The sequence below is a fragment of the Pleurodeles waltl genome, chromosome 1_1 (assembly GCF_031143425.1).
Source record: "Pleurodeles waltl isolate 20211129_DDA chromosome 1_1, aPleWal1.hap1.20221129, whole genome shotgun sequence".
NCBI classification, from domain to species: Eukaryota; Metazoa; Chordata; class Amphibia; order Caudata; family Salamandridae; genus Pleurodeles; species Pleurodeles waltl.
In genome coordinates this window covers 854,854,816-854,875,543 of record NC_090436.1, presented here as the reverse complement: position 1 = coordinate 854,875,543, position 20,728 = coordinate 854,854,816, and positions in this window count along the sequence as shown.

Genomic DNA, 20,728 nt, shown 5'->3' with positions numbered 1-20,728 from the left:
TACACTCAATGATCTCTACTTAAAGATGGCCGCCGCGTGTAGTTCGCACTGTTCTATAAAGATGGCCGACACGGAAACAGTAAAACTTTTTATACTTCTGTGTTTTTCTGTCTCCTCTGTAACATGAGGAGACCGCGTACTGGGCCAGCGGAAAATGACCGGTATTGCTACTCTTTCATAAAGTAAGTAGGAAAGAAAGCAGATGGATCTCTTAATAAGGATTCGAGGTACTGTTAAAAAATTTAAATCGTCCATTGCCTTATAGGTAGTTACAGGATAGGACTGCTCTGTTTTTCATTATATATATAAAAAAAAAAAAAACTTTCTCCCAACGGGATGAGATATAAATAAGTATCCCCGGTTCTTAGGGTGAGTACAATATGAAATACGGAATGCTCACTGTAGACATCGATATTGGGTCCTTCACATTGCCTATTTATGAATCACCCGGAGGCTATGCGTAATAGAGGGTGCACATAGAATTCTCAAAACAATGTGGGTTTTTTCCAATAACCAATGAATTTTATGTCATAGAGCATGTATTCATTTTTTAAACAGTGTCACTGGATTTGTGTTCCTTATGCACTTGGTGTCTATTTTAAGGTGAAGGGTGTTTCCCATGGTCTGGACTAGGTAGTTTTTAGTAATATTGTTTTTTGTATTTATTAGGTTTGGCTCTCTTCATTAGTCATGAAGAGGCCCATATCTGGAAAGGGGACGAAACACGTCGACTGTTTATACACGGAGAGGTTGTAATGAAAATTGAATTCACCATTTAAGGACTCTGTAGTACAGTCCTTTTTTCTCCCTGAATAAGGACATAAGTAAATATGATTTAGGACTGGGACTAAGTAGACAACCATCTCTCATTTGCGGATTCTCGGTTTAATTCTAATTGAGTACCGCATGGTTACTTGAAGAAAAGGAGAGGAATGTTGGAACAATAATTTACTAGGATTGCTGAACCATTGACTTATGTGTAATGTTGAATATGTTTGTCTATATTGCTTAATGTTGACACCATGTGTGTGAATTCTTTCCTGTTAATGAACAAAGTGTCTTACCTGTTGGGAATGAAAAAAATGAGTGAATTTTGAGCAATTAAATTGCCTCATCAATGATAGATTTAAGGTCTCATTGAAAGTGAATTTGAGATATTATCTTTTCCTACTAATTGACCGTGATATCGATAATGCAATTAGTTTAGGCATCATTGTATTTTGCTTTATCATGGCCTTTGTATATTTTTTGTGAATTGGGAAAGCATCCAGCAGTGTGATGCTGCCCTGCTGCAATTAGTTTAGGCGTCATTTTCTTTTTCTTCATCATGGCCTTTTTTGTGAATTGGGAAAGCATTTTTATTTGTTAACTTTTTAAAGTTTCATTTGACTGGTTGGTTGGGGACTATTTTGTATTTTTGCACCATCTATTTTAGACTAGCAAACACTAATTAGTGATTTCATTATTTATCTAACATATATAAATTGTATTTTGAATTGTTTTTAATGTGTGTATACATTTAATGCAATTTTGTGCATTGTATTTATAATGAGTTTCTGGTGTTCATGTTCAACATTTAGTTTTTTGTGTTTGTAATTTTAATGTGTAGGTGAGCTTTCTTATTATTGCTTACTCCATTGTAGTATTTTAGATTTTCTTTTGCTATAATTTTGTTATCAATAATTGTGTGCTTACTGTTTGTGTATTGGATCATGATATTTATATTTTCATTACTTGTGGGGATATTTGTTTATGTCTATATTGTTTTTCTTAATACAGTGTCATACAACTACACCAAGGGCAGCCAACCACAGATCTCATTCGTTCATGTCCGCTGCCACAAAACAACGCAAAGCACTATTTGCACAGAAAGAAAGACATTTTTCCAGTACAAACTACCTTTGCAGTGGAAAATAAATACAATTGTCATACGTTGCATTACTTTGCATCACGTTCATGACTTTGCACCTATACAAACCCCATGGTTACCATGCCAGTAGTACACTATTGGAAAACCAAATCTGCACAGCATTTACTGATAAAACAATGTAAAAGAATTACCCTAAGATTTGCATGTGCCAAATAATTTTTGATATTGTTTATAAAATATAACATATGTTGCAATATAATAAATGCAACTCCTGCTTTATTTCTGACCACTAAAGCTTATGGCCAGCACTGCAGTTTTTACTATGAAGATACAGTGCTCAGTTTCAATTTAATCATGTGTCCTTTTTTATGTTCTCATTAATTTTTCTCTTATACAGTCTTATCCTTCACCTTACCCTTAACAATATGTTATATATCTCATATCAGTCATATCAGAAAATAAATCACTTTCACCAAACAAAAGTAGATCTCAAACTGAACATTTTGCAACACGTTGTGGAAAGTGTTGGAAATATTCCTGTGAAAACCTTGATAAATTCATTTAACCACACATATCCAGAATGTGAATTCATCTGTTGTGCATTAATACATACTCCAGAGTTAGGCTGTAAAATGTATTTAGATGTACACCCACTTCCCTTATTTTTTGTAAAGAAAAGAATTCGATGAGTTTAGCATAATTTTAATGAGGTTACCCAAAAAAAAAAATCCCTTTCTTCTGTGCACAAGGTTTGAAGGTAACGAGGTCAGAGTATGTTTGCAGTTTTAGTCAGGTCAAAAATTCACCATATATAGAATGTTCTTTAGTTCAGCTTTAAAATTATTGGTGGCTCTTGGTATTTTCTTTTTAGTTTAAGCCAATTACTGCAAAGGTCATGCATTGTAGTTCATGGTATCCACTTGAAAAACTGAGAAGGTAAAGCTCTTTATTCATGCACGTCACAGCACATATGTGTTACCTGTCATGTTCCTTAATGTGAAACCTGGTGTTTGTTCTACTTCACATACAGCAGACAAACACAATGTAATTACTTTAAAGCAAACCTTTTTCCTATTCAAATCACTGCTTCTGGTGAGGACTTCTCATTCTTTGCTGAGGTACACAAATCTCATTCTTGTGTGGGTAGTAGACCACTAGTTTGTCAATAGGGATCATGAAGATGCAAGAACTTGCAGCATTGACAAGAATATGTGGGTGCCTTTACATAAAGTCCCTAAGGTCTGTCTCTGTCTTAGCTAGACCTCTGACTCCATCTTAGTTAATGGATGTCGCCATCTTCTCTATCTCGGACACTAGACATTTCTGTGTTCCTGTTTTTGCAGAATCATTATTATGTCTGAATGCTAACACCATTGTCACCAGACCTTATCTTTCTAAGAAATGTGAAACTGTCCAGTTCTTTTATCAATGACGTAGATACAACATCTAATGTCACATTCATCTGGGTCAAATTTTGATTACCTACTATGTCAAGGATAAAGAACAACCAACATAGATATTCAATCAAAGGAGTGTAGTCTGAACTGGCATCTTTCTCTCCTGTATGTCCATAAAGACAACATCAGAAACATATACTTTGATGTCCATAATCTAAGCCAGACATTTCAATCTCTGATAAGATATAGGTTTTAAGAGCTGTCATTTGCTCACTTGGTAGAGCGCTCCTTCACCCTGATTATCATCCAAGATTCTGGTAGAGACGATCTCACCTGCTGCCAGCACACTTCTTACTTCGCAGATGACACATCTTATTTGAAGCTGGTAGAGCCCAATCCCAAGGAAGATCGATTGACTGCTACCACAGTGGGTGCCCTTCACGGAGTACACTGTCTTCACGCCTCTTCTTATAAAGACAGCTTTCATTGTCAACAAGGTATGCAGTGCGTCCCCTCACCTTAAGAAACTTTAGATTGCACGTTTATTTGCCCTTCATGCTCTCAGGGTAGAGAACATTAAAACAGGCAATAGGGTGGTAGGTTCTAGATACCATTTGATTATTACTTTCATGTACGCATACTCATTACCAGGCACACATTAAGTGACGCACATGAAAGGTACGTGCAAGTAAAAAAATCCTTTTGGCAATATACCCAGAGGGGCAATGTGGAGAGTCACCCCATGGATCCTTAATTAACACCTTTCTGACTAAAACAAGGACTTTGAATTTGAAGATTACCTTGATTGTTTTGTAGGTCCCACTCCAAAGGAAGCTTTACATTTAGTTAAGGTTAGTAATCCTTCCATTGGTGTCATTCATGAGCACTTGGTCCAACTTCCTTCTCAACAAGGACATGTGTCCAGTGTGTAATGCTTCACACAAAGATGCTCAGCATGTTCTTTTTTTGGCCCTACACACAAAATTACTTGATCAAAGTGGAGTAAGCCACTCTGGTCAAATATGGGGATTAGACACTACCAGAAGCCTTGTGGACTTGTCAAGTTGACACACATCCAAAGATAGTGTATTCTGTATCTAGCATTTTGAATCTTGCTTCATAAGATGTAAGCATTTGGCTGCCCAAAAATCTGTCTTGTAAATTATTCAAGCCTTTAGATGTATGAAAAAACTTGTGTGACTATGACATTTATTGATTGCATGTAGTGTTTTTACATATTTGTATTTTTTTTACTGTTTTGGATGCATTTTAATGTATATCACCAAGTGATTCTCTTTTCATTTTTATCTTTTGAGAACATCAATGAATTCTTTTAAATTGGATCTCACAAATAAAATAAATTAATATACTCATGTGAACAGTAAGGGCAAGTGATACTTATTGAAAATGTTTAGTGATAAAAGGGTTGCTGTATGCATTGTGGGATTTGTGGCTCAAAAAGAAAGTCATGGACCACTGCCCCCACTTCCAGCAACAGATGAAAAAAGTCAACATATACTTCAAAACTGTGATGGTGGGACAGAGGAAAAAGGAACACAAATGGTGTAAAGGATGAACAAAGGTGACATTCAGACACAACTTTTAGTTTTTCTGATAGAAAATGTGGTAAATGGATAAACGTTTATCAAAAATAAAAAAGGGAAAAACATTTACATATGGATATAGATAGCAGTATGTGTCATATTTCTATTACTGTTATTAATATCATTTAAGTTAAAAATGTGTGACTAAAATGTTGTTTTCTTTTAGATTGATGAATTTACTTAGCGTTTTTTTGCTTAAATTACTTTCTTTTATGTATATTTTGTGCTAAAGTTGAATAAAATTCAAATATTTTTTAAATGTACTCATGTACTATTGCAACGTGTTTTTAAGTTTCCTTATAATAATAATAAATAATTACAAATTGTTTTGTTTTCACTTTGTGTATTTTCACATTTTAATAAAAAAAAAATTGTATGTGTTTAATGTGTTTTTGTATGTTTTATGTGTTATTCTATATGTTTAAATTTTTTTTTATTAATGGAATGTTGCGTTAATAGGGGAATAAGGTGGTGTATTTTAGTGAATGTTTTAGGGCCTAATTATGAGTACTGCGATCCTTGGATCGCTGTGCCCGCGGTGGTGGTTGGACCGCCGCATTTCGGCGGCCTGACTGCCATATTATGATGCTGGTTGTCAGACCACCAGTATACCGCCGCCAGTGTCAGGATCAGAGATCCTGATGGGTTGGCGGTGATGCAAGTGGTGGTCAACCACAGTGGTGGGGTAGAAGAGGGGTCAGTCCCTCCTAACTACAACATTCTCTCAATGAAAGCAATTTCTTTGGAAATGTCTCCCACAGCATGCTCCAGGATAGAATCTATTGTTATACCCTTAGAAATAGAAACAGCACTAATCACAGTTTACCTTTTTGCCCATAGTGTGAAACAGTGAACCATTCCTGGTGATGACAGGCATGGACTGGCCTGCTCTTGGTCTGGCCTTTGCTCAGGCATGCGTCCGAGTGCGACCCGCTCCATCTTGCACAGTGGGGTTCCTAAATTTAAGATAAGTGCTCTGCTCAGCTCAGTCTTGCCTCTCAAGGGCAAATATATATATATATATATATATATATAAATATACATATATATATATATTTTAGCTAATGTTTTAGGGCCTAATTACAAGTACGTCAGTCCATGGACTGCTGTGCATGTGGTGTTGGTTAGACTGCCGCAACCTTGGCGGTCCGACCGCCACATTATGATGCTGGCAGTCAGACTAACACCAGCATAACTGGCAGCATAACACCACCGCCACTGCCAGGATCAGAGATCCTGACGGGTTGGAAGTGGTGCAATTACATGCTGATTATGACTTACCTTTCCGCCAGCCTTTCCGTGGCAGGGACGGGGCCACAGGGAGGTCCATGAGATGACCATACCCATGGAATGGGCAGTATATGCATCTCCCTCTGGCCCCCAGCACGCCCTCACTGCCAGCCTTTCCGTGTGAGTGAAACTGCCATGGAAAGGCTGGCATAGTGGAGAGTTGTAATCAGCAAGGTGGTGCTGAGTTCTGCGCCACCCTGGCTGAGTACAACTCTGACCGCCGGCGGCCCCTGGTGGGTCTGCCCGCCAAGGTTTTAATTGGATCGTCGGAATGCCCGTAGTGTGGCTCCAGACTGTCAACATAAGTGTGGCGGTTCTTGTCCCGCCACACTCGTAATGAGGCCCTCCATATTTATTGTAAGTAACATATTTTTGTTTATCCATTGACCATTGTTCATTTTGTAAAATGAATTATAATGTTGTGAAACTAGTAGATCTGCCCCCTTATTGTCCAACACCTTTTTGAAAGTAGTTTAGATTGGAGTGGGAATAGTATAACTGAACCCTTCAGCACCAACGCCTACACCAAAATGGGTGAATTTGGAGTGGGATTAGTATATCTGATCCATTGACTGGCCAACACATTTCTCAAAATGAATTAGATTTCAGTAGGAATAGTAAATCTAGCCTCTTTAGTGTCCAACACTTTACCCAAAATGGATGAGATTGGAGTAAGAATAGTAAATTGAGTAGATAAAGTAAATCTTCCCCCTTCGGGTTTTACATCTTCCCCAAAATGGTGTGTAGTTGAGAATAGTGTCTGTTTTGAAAAAAATAATAAGGAATATACATGCCAATGTTTGTAAATGTATTTAATTTATGCATTTTATTTAATGAACAAATTTATATTTCTATTTTCGATATGTGCATTTCTTGCTTGAAAGAAAAAATCAAGACCATATATTAAAGTGGTACAATATGCTTAATACTTTTTTGATGTAATATCACATGTATTGCATTTTTAACATAGCTTTAAGCCATGTACATTTGAAAACAATTTGTGACAAATTATACGTAATTATTTTTGCATGCAAGTATTTTATTTGATATATAAATATATTTCTGTAGTACTATTGATTTACACTTTAAAAATAAATTAGCATTTGTTCAATACATTATCATTTTTTTCTACACTTTTACATGTTTCACATACATTTTTTTCACATACATTTAGTAACAATTTTTAATAATGTAGTTGACCTTTCTATGGTTGTCTATATGAAAATAGTATTTTTTTCATTTAGCAGACCTTGGGCCCGATTACGAGCTTGGTGGTTGGATCGGCAGTACGCTACAGCAGTGGAACCAGAAAGGCCACTGCAGTGGTGGTCTCCAGACTGCCTTTTTACTATATATGCAAGCTGAACTGCCACCCGCCAAGACAAAATGGCGGCCCGCCAGCTGCATGGCAGCCTGCAATCTTGGCAGTGCACCCTCCGTCGCCATCATGGCCGTAGGGAACCACCGATTTCATTACAAAAACACAGTTGACGAGGCAGTCTCCTTCTGGCGGTTAGCTGACCGTGGTCGGCCGCTGCAGCACACATTCAGCAAAGCAACAGACAAGTGCCCATTGGATGGATTAAAAAATGACACATGTGACATACATAGGTCCAGTGGACACACCTGCAACACTATAAAACACGTCCCTTCCCAGACCATAATCCTTTGCACTACAGCACTGCAATAAAGACCAGAGACCACAGTTTTTTTTATTGATAAGAAACCCCATTTTTCAGCATCCTGTTTAACACCATTCACACACTTTTGTTCATTTACTCCCTATATCACTTTTCTTGTTAATCAAATCCCTGTCACCCACTTTAATTTACATCCATGTAACGACAACAAAAATCCCTGTTTTTTTTTTAAGAAGAGCTGAGAGTCATGTAGGATGAAAGCATAAGAGTAGAGCTACAATTGTTTGGAACCCATGTCCAGCATACACCTTTCAGTAGGAAAATGGAAATGTTGCAAAAGTTAGTCGACAGAGTGAATGCTTTAGGCACCTCCCTGTACACAAAGGAGGACATTAGGAAGAGGTAGAGTGACCTGAGGAGGAAAGTGCATTCGCTTGCCTCCCGGCAACACATGGAGGCCAATAAGACTAGTGGTGGTCCTCCCAGTGCCCCATTACAACTTTTTCCCTCGGAGGAGAAGGTCCTGGCCATCCTGCATCCAGAGGGCATGACAGGAACACCTGGGGGACCAGAGTCCGGTAATTTGAAACACAGAAACCATCAAAAATCTTCAATGTCCTGCATGCTCACATTTCACCTTTAACCTCTGTGTTGTTCATCTACTTTCCCAGCATTCAAAACCCAGAATAGCAGAGATGTAAGAGTGTCAATGTGTATTGTCGTGTATGACATCACATTTATCAATCCCCATTACATGCTGTATGTTGAAATAGGGTCTGTAAGTGTATCAATATCAAAAGATCATCCTTGGACCCCTGGTATATGTCAACATGTAAATGTATAGTCAATCTTAACTGTAGTGTGGTAATTGATATGTAAGATCAAACATGTGTCAAGTGTTGGGAAGTAGAGAAAGTGACATGAAAACATCTACCAGTAGGCCCTCTTGCTGCAACTCAAATCAACAGGGATTTGTCCTCTTGCCCAAATACACTTGTTTGCAATCTCACAACTGATGTTCATGCACCTATGAGGCTAGCATTTGTGTGGTATTAGGAGCCAGTACGTGACATGCCTACAACTACCAGGAGGCCCTGTTTCCTTAACTAAAACCAACAGACTATTCTGCACTTACCCAAATATACCTGTGTGCCATCTCTCAAATGATGTACCCTCCCCTGGGGGTTAGCATTTGTGTAAGGTGGGGAGTCAGCAAGCGACATAACTACAACTAACCAGTGAGCCCTGTTTCTGTAACTCAAACCAACAGTCCTATGTGTTCTTGACCAAATACACCTGTTTGCCATCTCACAACTGATGTTCACTCACATGGGAGTGAGCAATCTACATATCATGCTCAACTCAGAGTGTCTGTCTACCTAGCTTGCTCTTGTTCTGGTATAAAGAATGAAACTATTGAGGAGAGAAATGACACCATACCAAGTGTATACATCCAGTACCCTTTAGGTATTAAGCTGCTTCATCAGATTAGAAGTGGCAGCTAACACACTGACTCAGCACTGCTCATATGATGGCTAGAGCTATGTATACAACAAAATTGTGTGTTCAGCTGTATCTCACATAACTAGGCCTTGGAATGGCAAAATACACAGGTATCATCACCACTGTGTTGGCTTACCTGTTTGTAAGATGTCATGTTCATTCCCTCATCTAAAGTGCAACTGATCACCACATCTAATGAGCTGCTTGAGCCTAATAGTGTCTGCAAGCTTCACACATCTCATGTGAACAACTTCAATACCATGGTAACATGACACAATCAGCAAACCTACCACTTAAGATTGCCCAAGGTCTCTACTTACAGTGACAAAAAACCTTTGGATGCAGATTCCACACTTCAACCAATAACAATGGACTCTATTTCTCAACAGGTTGAGCTGGCACAGCACCTGGCCAGACATTGTTTACTGACCAGACTCCCAACCAACCTCTGGATGAAGCCCTCAGTGATGATGACTGTTAGATACTGTGTCTCTAGTTTGCAGAGGTATACAGCCTTGTCCAAGTAGGAACGGCAATTCTAGTCAGGGTAAGTGACAACACAATCTAAATTATCCTGTGATCATCCTTTGGTAGCTTGGCACAGAGCAGGCAGGCTAAACTTAGAAGACAATGTGTAAAGTATTTGTGCAATAACACATACAGTAACACAGTGAAAACAACACAAAAATACACCACACAGGTTTAGAAAATAGATAATATTTATCTGAATAAAAAAAGTTTAAAACAAAAACAATCCAATGCACACAAGTAAAGTTATGAATTTTTAAATATTAAATCCCACTAAAGTGCTTAAAAACACAATAGCTCCAACTGGGGCTATTATGACATCGTTGACAGAATCGTTCCCAATAGAGGGAGTCGCATGAACCCCCAGACACAGTACCTTTGAAAACAAAGAAACAAAGATGTCGCACTGAGTCGTGGTGGTGATGCATCACTGGAGCCGCAGCGGGGTCAGTCCCTTATGGCGTCCAGAGAGGTAAGGCATCGGTTCTGTACTACGAGATAGGGGAGGTGAGGAGTCGGTTCCGTAGGGTTGCAGTGGGAGCTGAAGCATCGTCGGTGACAAAGAGTCAGTTCCTTGTGATCCAGCAGGGTTGATGAATCCAGTCGGTCAGATGTGATGTGTTGATTTCACAGTGTCTCAAACACACTGTGATGACATCAGACTTGCTTTGCAGGCCGTGGTTGTTGCATGCCGTGAGAACTACGGAGCAGGCTGCAATGTGGCGTTGGGCAGCGGCGTTGGTGCTGGAGTCCCTGAAGTTGGTACTGGAGTCACTGAAGTCGGTGAACAAGCTAGAAGCCAGTGTATCTGTGTTGGCCCTGAGACTTCAGAACAGGAGGCAAGCTCAATCCAAGCCCTTGGAGAGCACTTTTGGGGAAGGCAGAGTCCTTCCAGCAAAGTCAGAGACCAGCAGGGCAACACGAAGGGCAGCAGTCCTTCTCAGCAAAGGAGTCCAGGTGAATACTTTGGGCAGCCAGGCAGTTTCTCTGACAGACTCCAGGTATAGATCCCGAAGTTTCTGATTTGGTGGGGTCAGAGACCCGGTTTCTATACCCAAAATGCCTTTGAATTGAGGGAAATTTCAAAGAGTGTTTTTGAAGTGCACAAGTTCCCCTTTCAGCCCAGTCATGTCTGTCAGGATCCCTGTTGGGGGATATCAATCCTTTGTGTGAGGGCAACCCACTGGCCTTTGAAGTGTCAGAGAGAGCCCCTCCACTCTTCATGTCCAGGGAGACCTATATAGTATGCAGATGAATGCAGATATGACCGAGTGTCCTGTGTTTATGGCTGTCTGGGTGGAATGCACAAGAGGAGCTGTCAACCAGCATAGACCAGATATGGATTGGAGACAGGCTGTAAGGCACAGATGGCAGAGTGCAGAGCAATGTGCACTTTCTAAAAGTGGAATTTCTAAAATAGCACTATCAAATCTAACTTCACCAGTAAGCAGGATTTTCGATTGCCATTCTAGCCATACTAAACATGACAGGGATACTCCTTCCAGAACAGAATCTACCACTTAAAAGTACATGAGGGCAGCTGCACTGCTAAGAGATGCAGGCCTCACAGTAATGGAAAATAAATTTGTGAGTTTTTCACCACGAGGATATGTAAAACACATAAGTACATGTCCTGCCTTTTACCTACATAGCACCTGCTCTATGGGTTACCTATGGCCTACCTTAGGGGTAACTTATATGTTGAAAAAGGAGAGTTTAAGGCTTGGCAAGCAGTTTTAAATGCCAAGTCAAAGTGACAGTGAAACTATACACACAAGTTTTGCAACGGAAGGCCTGAGACTTGGTTAAGGGGCTAATCATGTGGGTGTCACAATCAGTACTGCAGGCCCACAAGTAGCATTTAATGTGTAGGCCCTGGGCACATGCAATGCACTTAGGGACTTACAGGCAAATGAAATATGCCAATTGGGTAGGAACCAATGTTACCATGTTTAGGGGAGAGAGCACATGCACTTTACCACTGGTTAGCAGTGGTAAAGTGTGCAGAGTCCTAAAACCAGCAAAAATAGGGTCAGAAAAATGGAGTGAGGGAGGCACAAAACGTTGGGGGATGACCATCCTAAGGCTGTCAGGTCTAACACTGGCACTCCTGGACACGTGGACATGGATGAAAGTCCTAGCCCATCTGGGCAGCCTGGTAAGACCGCAATAGTGAATCTCACTGTACCCACAACAACACCTCCAATCCCAGTTGCTTCTACATCACGGACAACAACATGCCCCCCAACCTGTGTACCTAACACAGTTGCTACCATCTTGTGCCCACTAGTCGTAAATCCTGACATTTAGGGTCTAGGACCTAGTTGGAGAGGGCACCCCCTGCCAATAGTACAGAACCATGGTGGTAGGGTCCGTGGGAGGGATGCTGTGGGCCAGCAGAGTGAGACCACTGAGGCAACTCACAACCAGGATACCATCAGCCAAGTCTTTGGGGTCTATCAGGAGTCCCAAGGTTTGATGGGCCATTTAATAACCAAACCATAATTTTCACATGGGCACCCTGACAGGAGTGCTGATGTACATCCATGCGACCCTGATCAGGGCTTGACAATCACAGTCTTCCTGTGGGCCAACTACATCAAGCCTAAGTACATCTGTAGCAGACACAGGAAAGGAGGCCCTGCCAGACAACCAACCACCCTCAGACAGCCTTGTCCTTGCAGTAGCTGAACCCCCCCCTTGCAAGCAGGGACAGCCATGTAAAACTCCAGGAGGTGCGAATGGCAAGACACCCACCACTGCCAACAAGAAACCTCATCCTTAATGTCCTCATTTGTGTGTCACACATTCACTCTGTGGACTGCTCCTGAACCCCATTCCCTTTCTGATGGGAGGAGTAATTTGGACTTTAGATGCTGTGGCATCTACTCCTATTATTTCATTCACCATGACTGACCCCTTTACTTTTCATTTGTGTTTCTTTTTGTCACAAGTCTGTTTTCACCCTTAGCACTGAAATAAATTCACCAGTCACAAGCTCATTTTATCTGTCTTAAATTTCACATTTAGTAATGTAAATATGTAAGAACATGTGAACCATACAATTAAAAGCAAGCTACTTGTGGAAGAAGAATATGTTGCATTAACAAAGTATCCAGCTCAGGATTATAACCGTTCCACACAAACACATGCATACAAGTGTTTTGTCAAAGAAGAAATGTTATTACATTGTTCAGCTCATTGGCTGTCAATATGTCTGTATCATAGCAAATCATACACAATTGAATCATACTATGTAAGTGATCATATTTACAGGTACTGAAGGTCTGAACAAAGGAATAGACACATCAGACATTGTCCTGTAGAATATGCAAAAACGATCATGGTTGATGTCATCAGCTGGAGCCATATCGCCTACCTCTCAAAAGGAATCCCACAACATATAATGCAAGATCCAGACAGTTGGTAGTACAACAGTTCTTGATCACAGGGTCATTACAATCCAGTGCTTCTACATATGGCGGTATGACACAAACAAATGTCAGTGATGTGCCACAGGCACTTTGGCCTACAGTGATATCAACAGCTACATGCACTTCAAACACCAAGAGTGTTTAGCCAATGTGAAGTGAATCTAACATGATTTCGGCCTAGGGCAACATATTTTCTGACCACATGATGACACACATGATGCATCAGTGTGACCACATGACAAGTAACAAGTCCGATGGAGTCTTCTAAACTTCCATCCTATCACTGTGCATGATGTCTTGGTACAGGTCTTGCACACCCAATGTCTGTGACAGACATTCCCAGGAACAATCCATGTCCACTTCATATGTCCCAACAGCATCATGTACCTGCCAATGTCACAACTCAGAAATGTCCCAATGAAGATGTCATGGTGAAGGTATCTTAATAAACAAAAAAACAAGGAGTATAGTTATGAAATCATATATATGACACAATTCACATAGCAAACTTCTGAAGAATGTAGTTCAGGTTATAAATCTCACACAAACAATGCACAACCTCCAAAATATGATTCCATCAAAAGCTTCCTCATCAGACACACTTTGCCCGTATTTGCCAGAGCTTCAATATTTAAACATTTCCAACAAATATACTCCTCACATCATCAAGAGTTCACTGTGTAGTAAAAGTCATGACATCTCATGACATATACTCATGAGTAGAAGCTGTTGATAAGATCTTGTCTCAAGTCAGCTCCTTTCCCTTCACCACTATCATCTTCATTTAGCATTTCAGGATTCTCACCCAGTGGCACCCCTCTTCAGGGATATAAGGGATGTCCCTTTGCAGGGTGATGTTAAGAAGCATGTAGCAGGCCATGGTGATTTGACACACCTTCATGGGTGAGTAGAAGAGGGCTCCCACAGTCTTGTCAGACTGCAAAATCTGGCCTTCAGGAGCCCAAAAGCCCACTTAACTGGACACCTTGTTCTTCCATGGGTCTCATTAAGGCAGACTTCCCCTGGTATAGTTGGATTCCTCAGCGGCGTTAACAACCAAGGACGGTTGGGATATACTGAGTCTCCTGTTTTGTAATGAGACATAAGTGCTACAAAGAGTCACACATTCCTGATTGCAGCACCTGGCATTGCGCACACAAGATCAGGACAGATGTGACTTACCAACCAGCCAGGCCCTCTCTGATTGCAGTTGTGACATCAGCCAGGGCATGGCGCTGTTTCACATTATAAAGAAATCATGGGCTGAACCTGGGAACTGGGCACAGATGTTTGAAATGTACAGATCTGACAAGCAGACAACTTGTACATTGATAGAATGGAAGTGCATCCTGTTTCGCTAGACTTGTTCACTGGCACTTGGTGGAACCAATTCAATATGGTTGCCATCAATGTTTCCTACAACATGTGGGAGGTGACCAAATCCATAGAAGTCAACCTTCATATTGGCTAAATCCTCACATCTGGGTAAACTGATATAGCTGTCAATGTGTTTCATCATCACTGACAGCACCTCTTTTAAAACACCACTGAACATAGGTTGTGGCATACTACCAGATATAGCACTGTATATTGAAATGACCTTGTGGCCAGGAAGTGTAATACTACCATGAGTCTCACAATGGGTAGTATACATGTTGGATTATTGTTTTGAAGCATGAGATCTGGCTCCAACTGACATGTAAATCTTGGATAGTTTGCCTATTCATACAGAACTGCTTTATTACGTCACATTCTTCCATGGTCTGGAGGTCAGGAATGGGACAGTAGACCTGTGGTTGTCACCTCCTCCTACTCCCAGGGTACCTTTTTGTGGAATTAAATGAGTTGAAGCATTAGTCATTGTGTCCAGACCACATTTCTGATGAGTAAGACTTAATTAATTACTTTCTAGAAATACATTACATCCATTACACATCAAAACTGTCTACTACTCAAGGTCCAGCTATGATCTCCATGGTTGTCTAGGCATGTGTCTACAATATACATGTGCACATAATACATCTATCTGCACCTCGAGCCACTTGATATTGTAAATTATGTTCTGACTGCCAGAAATACCGGCACCAGCTGAAGAGCAGAAGAGGCTAAGGAAGAGATTCTTCCCCTGTATCTGTAACTCTATGGCTCACCAGAGGAGCAGGTAACTACCTCATTGGTATATTTCACTCTGTTCAACACCATCCTTTCCTTCCTCACAGGCTACAATGTGCCTCTGAGTCCCATAGTGTTATTTGGGGGCCTGTTGTACAGGTTGTGGATTGTGGAGCCCTGTACTCTGTGTATTTCAAATGACCATTGTGTTGTGTGCATTTATGTCCCTGTTCTTATCACCATGTGTGCTTTACAAATGTAGTGTGTTGACAATTACAAAATGCTTGTGGTAGGTTTTACCACAATGTGTGTTAAACAACCAGTTTTCCTGATAAGGTGCAATTGTGACCTCTTCATTTGTCTATCATATCCATACAGGTCAACGCCCATTAGAAGCAAGGGATTTGGAGAGCCATTGCCCATCCAATGTTGCAAAAGGTGGTAGGACATGGTACATGGGTCCAGAAAATAGTAGTGGTCCAGCTGGGGCTCTCCTCCCAATGTAGGTGGGTCACATGCTGGACCCTGACCCCCCTGATGGCTGGTACACTGGTGGTTGCCTACCCCTAGCTTGATGGGAATTTGATGGGAATTTAAGGGAAGCACAGCAGCTACAAGGGTGTGAGTCCTGGGCAGATTCCTAGCTGGTATATTGTCAGGTTGATGTGTTAGAGACAGCCATCTCCCATGAATATTGGAGATGGCCCATGTGTTCTACACAAGATGTGCTATTGTTTGTGTATGTATGGTACTTGATGCATGCTGATGTGCCTTGCCTATTGTCCTAGTGATCAGGGACACAACAGAGTACAGTCCACTACCAATATTATCTCTTGGGCAGACACATGGCTGGGTTCAGTGGTCAATCATCTCATGTTGTTACATGTTGTGGGTATCATTATTATCGAACAGTCCACTTGTCTTCAGTATGTCAGCCCCAACATCAAACAACATGAGATCATAGGTAATTGTACTCAGACATGTGTCTGCCCAGGAGAGTATATTCGCAGCTGTACCCAACAGGTCACTTGTCTTCAGTGTGTCAAGAGTGCTGGTGCCTCACTACTCTCTCTCATGTGATGGTGGCCATAATACATGTGACATAGCATACATTGTCCTTTGTGTGCAGTCACTGAGCAATGCTTGCCCTTGGTAAGTAGAAAATGTACATTTAGATGGTTAGGGTAACATCACTGTTGGCATCAGTATTTGTGCCTGCATGTTAGCATGTGAAACGTGTGCTTTTGTAGTATCATTTCCACTACTGTTTTATACATGGTGAACCTGTCTTTATGGGAGGACGTCTGATTCCATCACATATTTGTACATGCCAAAATCTCTTGGAAAATAGTTTTATATGATGGTTGTACAGTTCATATGGTACCACAGATAGGAGTGTGTCAACACTGTTTGTGGTTCATACATACCCTAACCCATTTCTCCATGTCATTTATCATGAACAATTGCAGCAGCAACAAAGGACATGACAGGTAGACCTACAGTAATTACTCACAATGTGCATTTACATGCCATTAATGGTGAATCATTTGGCTAAGTGCTTTGCACATGTTAATTGGTGAAGGTTCATTACCTGACTGTTGAAATGCATCATGAACGACATGCAGAAATGTTGGAATCATGTGTGATTGTGTACACTGGAAACTATTTGCATGACAAAATGGTACAGTGATGTGCCTTCCCATTAAGAAACATGTGAAAGGTCTTCTTCAGATAATGGAGATTCCCTGAGTCACAACAGCATTTAATGGACTAATGCCTTTTATCAATGCAATGCTAGAAGGGTGTTCTCAGCAGTACCAATTGAGACAGGTGATTCCCCTAGGCCTAGCTGATTCACTGTGCTGTGGATATTTGTAAACAAATCTCCCAGACATTTTGACCAAATTGTCTCCAGTGTACTTTTCTGTGGAAGATGTCTTATCTAGAAAAGCAACATTAGTACAACTTCCATAGGACTATTTAGACAATGGACATATTATAAAGGAAACATTGGTGAGTAGTTAGAGTGTGACATTGGTGTTCCCATGTCACCTTCTTTGGGCTACTGTGCTCCCTACTGCAACATGGTTGGATTATTTGCTCATCATTTCACCATGATGTGGTATTGTGTATTTGAACATTTGCTGATTTCGTCATTATGTGCTGTTGTGTACATGAACATATGCTATTTGCAGGACTGAACTTGAAATTGCCATAAGATTAGATGCCAACCAGTTACTGAGGGCTGCTACAAGAGCCAAACCATTCACGGTGACAAGGTCTCCTGCTTGATCCATGGGTATTGTGATTTGACAACTTCCATCATGTAATTGAATTTGTCTGTGATTCTGATTTTCCTGTGGGGAATTGTTTACAGCTCATGCAGCTTGCATGCAAGTGGTGTTGCAAATGTTGAAGCTACTTTGGAGGACTTTCCGAGGGCTACTGTACATTATGGTAATGGTTTGTAGTCAAAGCTGTTGTTCTAGTGTGTTCAGGCACATGGAATGACCCTATTTGTATTTGTCATTTCAGTACCATCACAGGCAAGTGGAGGAGACAGGGCCGAACAGAGTGGGGAAGCAGCTGGCAATGGTACCTCTGGTCATGAAATATCAGACATGGAGGGACCCTGTGGCCCAGAGAGTGAGGGGAGTGCCACATGGGACACCGGCTTAACAACATCTTTTTAGGAGTCAACCCCCAGTGGACACTCCCTAGTGGTGGTGGAACACTCAGGACCCACACGTGTTCCATCCTTGTCTGCCACCCACGTTCCATCGCTAAATTCCCTGTTGCTCCCCACCGAGTTGGCCGGACCTGCTCCCCCAAGAGGATAGCCTTCACGCCAGGCTCCTCATTCCCTGCCCCATTACTCCTGATGCCCTGAGTGAGGAGGCTATTGAACTCTTGAGGAGCACCTCTGTGGGTCAGACTGCCATTCTGAATGCCATCCAGATCCAGGGCAGCCATCCTCAACAGATGGTTACGTACCTGAAAGGCATTCACAGTGCTATGCCAGGACTACAGAGATCTTGTCAGACTGTAGCCTCCTCCTTCACTGCAGCCTTCCTCCCCTGCAATCCTCCTCACCACCATCTACCTCTTCCCCATCCAATTTCACAGTTCCCATACCTATCCCAAGCACAATCACACATATGCATGCACACACTTCAACAGTCACAAGTAGCACACATAAACACAGACACCACAAGATACACAAGCATGGAAGCACTCAATGGACTTTCACCCCACTCATACCCACTGCCATACACACCATACCCCCAGACACCATACCCGCAGACCTACACACCACCCATACCATACCCCCTGATACCACATTGACAGACCCACACACTACCCACACCATACCCCCAAACACCACTTCAACACCCACAGACACAGCTACCACTTATGCCATACCCGAGACACCACCCCAACACCCATAGACACAGCCACCACTCACCCCATACTCCTAAACACAACTCCAACACCCACAGACTAAGCCACCACTCACAACTTACCCCAGTCACTACCTCAACACCCACAGGCATTCACTCACACCATACCTCCAGGCACCACCCTCAATGACACAGACACATCCACCACTTCCACTTTACCCATTACATCCACTTGAGAGCCCAAGAGACGCAAATGCCCACACTCACACATGCAACAGACACCAACAAAATGCAAACATACTTCAGACACACACACCAGCACCAACCACACTGATGCCTGACACAAGCATTTCCTCAACCTCCCAACCCCTAATCTCTCCTAAACACTCTACCCATTCTCCCCAATAAAGTTTAATGTTTGCCCTTGCCCTTACCCCTCTGAACCCCCCAAAGCAAAAAGCACCCATTCTGCACTCCAACCCACCCCTTTCCATGTCCAAGTCCTCCCCTATGACACCTGCCCCCTAAATCAGCCATACCCCTACCAAGCCCAGAAGCACACTCCTCCCAAAATGAAACCTCCTCCCAAGACCAAACCCATCCATTGAAAACCCAACCCAAACTCACCCAAGGGAGCTCACTGAGGTGCTGAAATGCCTACTAGTTGCCCATTCCTGTGGTGGTTCCAATAGCAGTGATCTGTGAGGAAAGCTGTGAGGCACACCACCGTGCTCAGCACATTTGATACAAGGACTGGCCATTTGCCTATTCTTCATTTGCTCCGAGTGCTAAAAATAAACATCAATTGGTTGTTTTGCCACACACTAGTCCTGCCATTACTTTTCTACCTTTTTGATGTTAATCAATAATTTGTGATCAATGACTCTAGTTGTGTTTGTTTCACCCTGATAAATGGTCCATTTGATGTGGTTGGTAGGATCTGACTTTGGAACCAGTGCTGGCTTCACCTAAGACAAGTGGAACTGTTCGATTGATGGGTGTGAGGGATGGAATCCAATTAGGGAGGCATTGTATTGAGTGTATGTCATATGGTAAGTATTTCATCCTGGCTTGGCCAATGTCAACATCTTTTGGGTTACATTTCTCCCCCTGATGTAGATTGGACATTCATATCATGTGTGCAATCTGGAAGTTTTGTTTGTTCACACATGGAGGGTGTTCAATTGTGCTACCTTCCTACACATTTGAATGGACGTGTTAATTTTAATGTGTGTACCTTAAATCTACTTTATCTACATATGTGACCCATGCTGTTACTGGTGTATTTGCTTTATAGACTTGCACTTACACCTTTGCCACATAGGCATGAAACTTGGTTATACTATTTGTTGTCCCTGATACTCATCGTCCACAGTTCCTGTGCAAATACACTTTTGCCTTTTGAGGCATGTGAAAAGTGAAATGTGTCGCAGGGCAGCAGCCTTCCTGGGGTCCCCCTGACACTGCCATACCTATTCTGCAGGGATTGTTTAAACTGTGAGCTTTGGATGTTTGTTACACAAATTATTCTGCATCCCATTTACCTTGTATTCTTTTGCAATGTGGGTGATATGTGTGATTCCATGACAAGGATTTTCCAGGGAAGCTGTGTTTGGGTTCAAGGACACATCCATGCAGATGTATATGTTATGTCAAGAAGGGCCATGGCATGTGCACAATATGAAAGGTGTCACTTCAAATTGTAGGTGTGATATTGACAAGGATTTGCTGTTGTGTGAAACAATGTTATGAACACAACATTAACACTGAAACCGGGATGTACCCACATATCAAGTTTTTTTAGAGCTTGTCTGTGTAGTGTCAGTGACCTTGCCAAAAGGGGTGTCATAGGGCTGTGATTGGGTCATACATTGTGCACAACTCTGAACTGGGGCACACAAAATATATTTCGGCCACAGAGCAGAGCCCACATAAAAAGTCAATGGCAG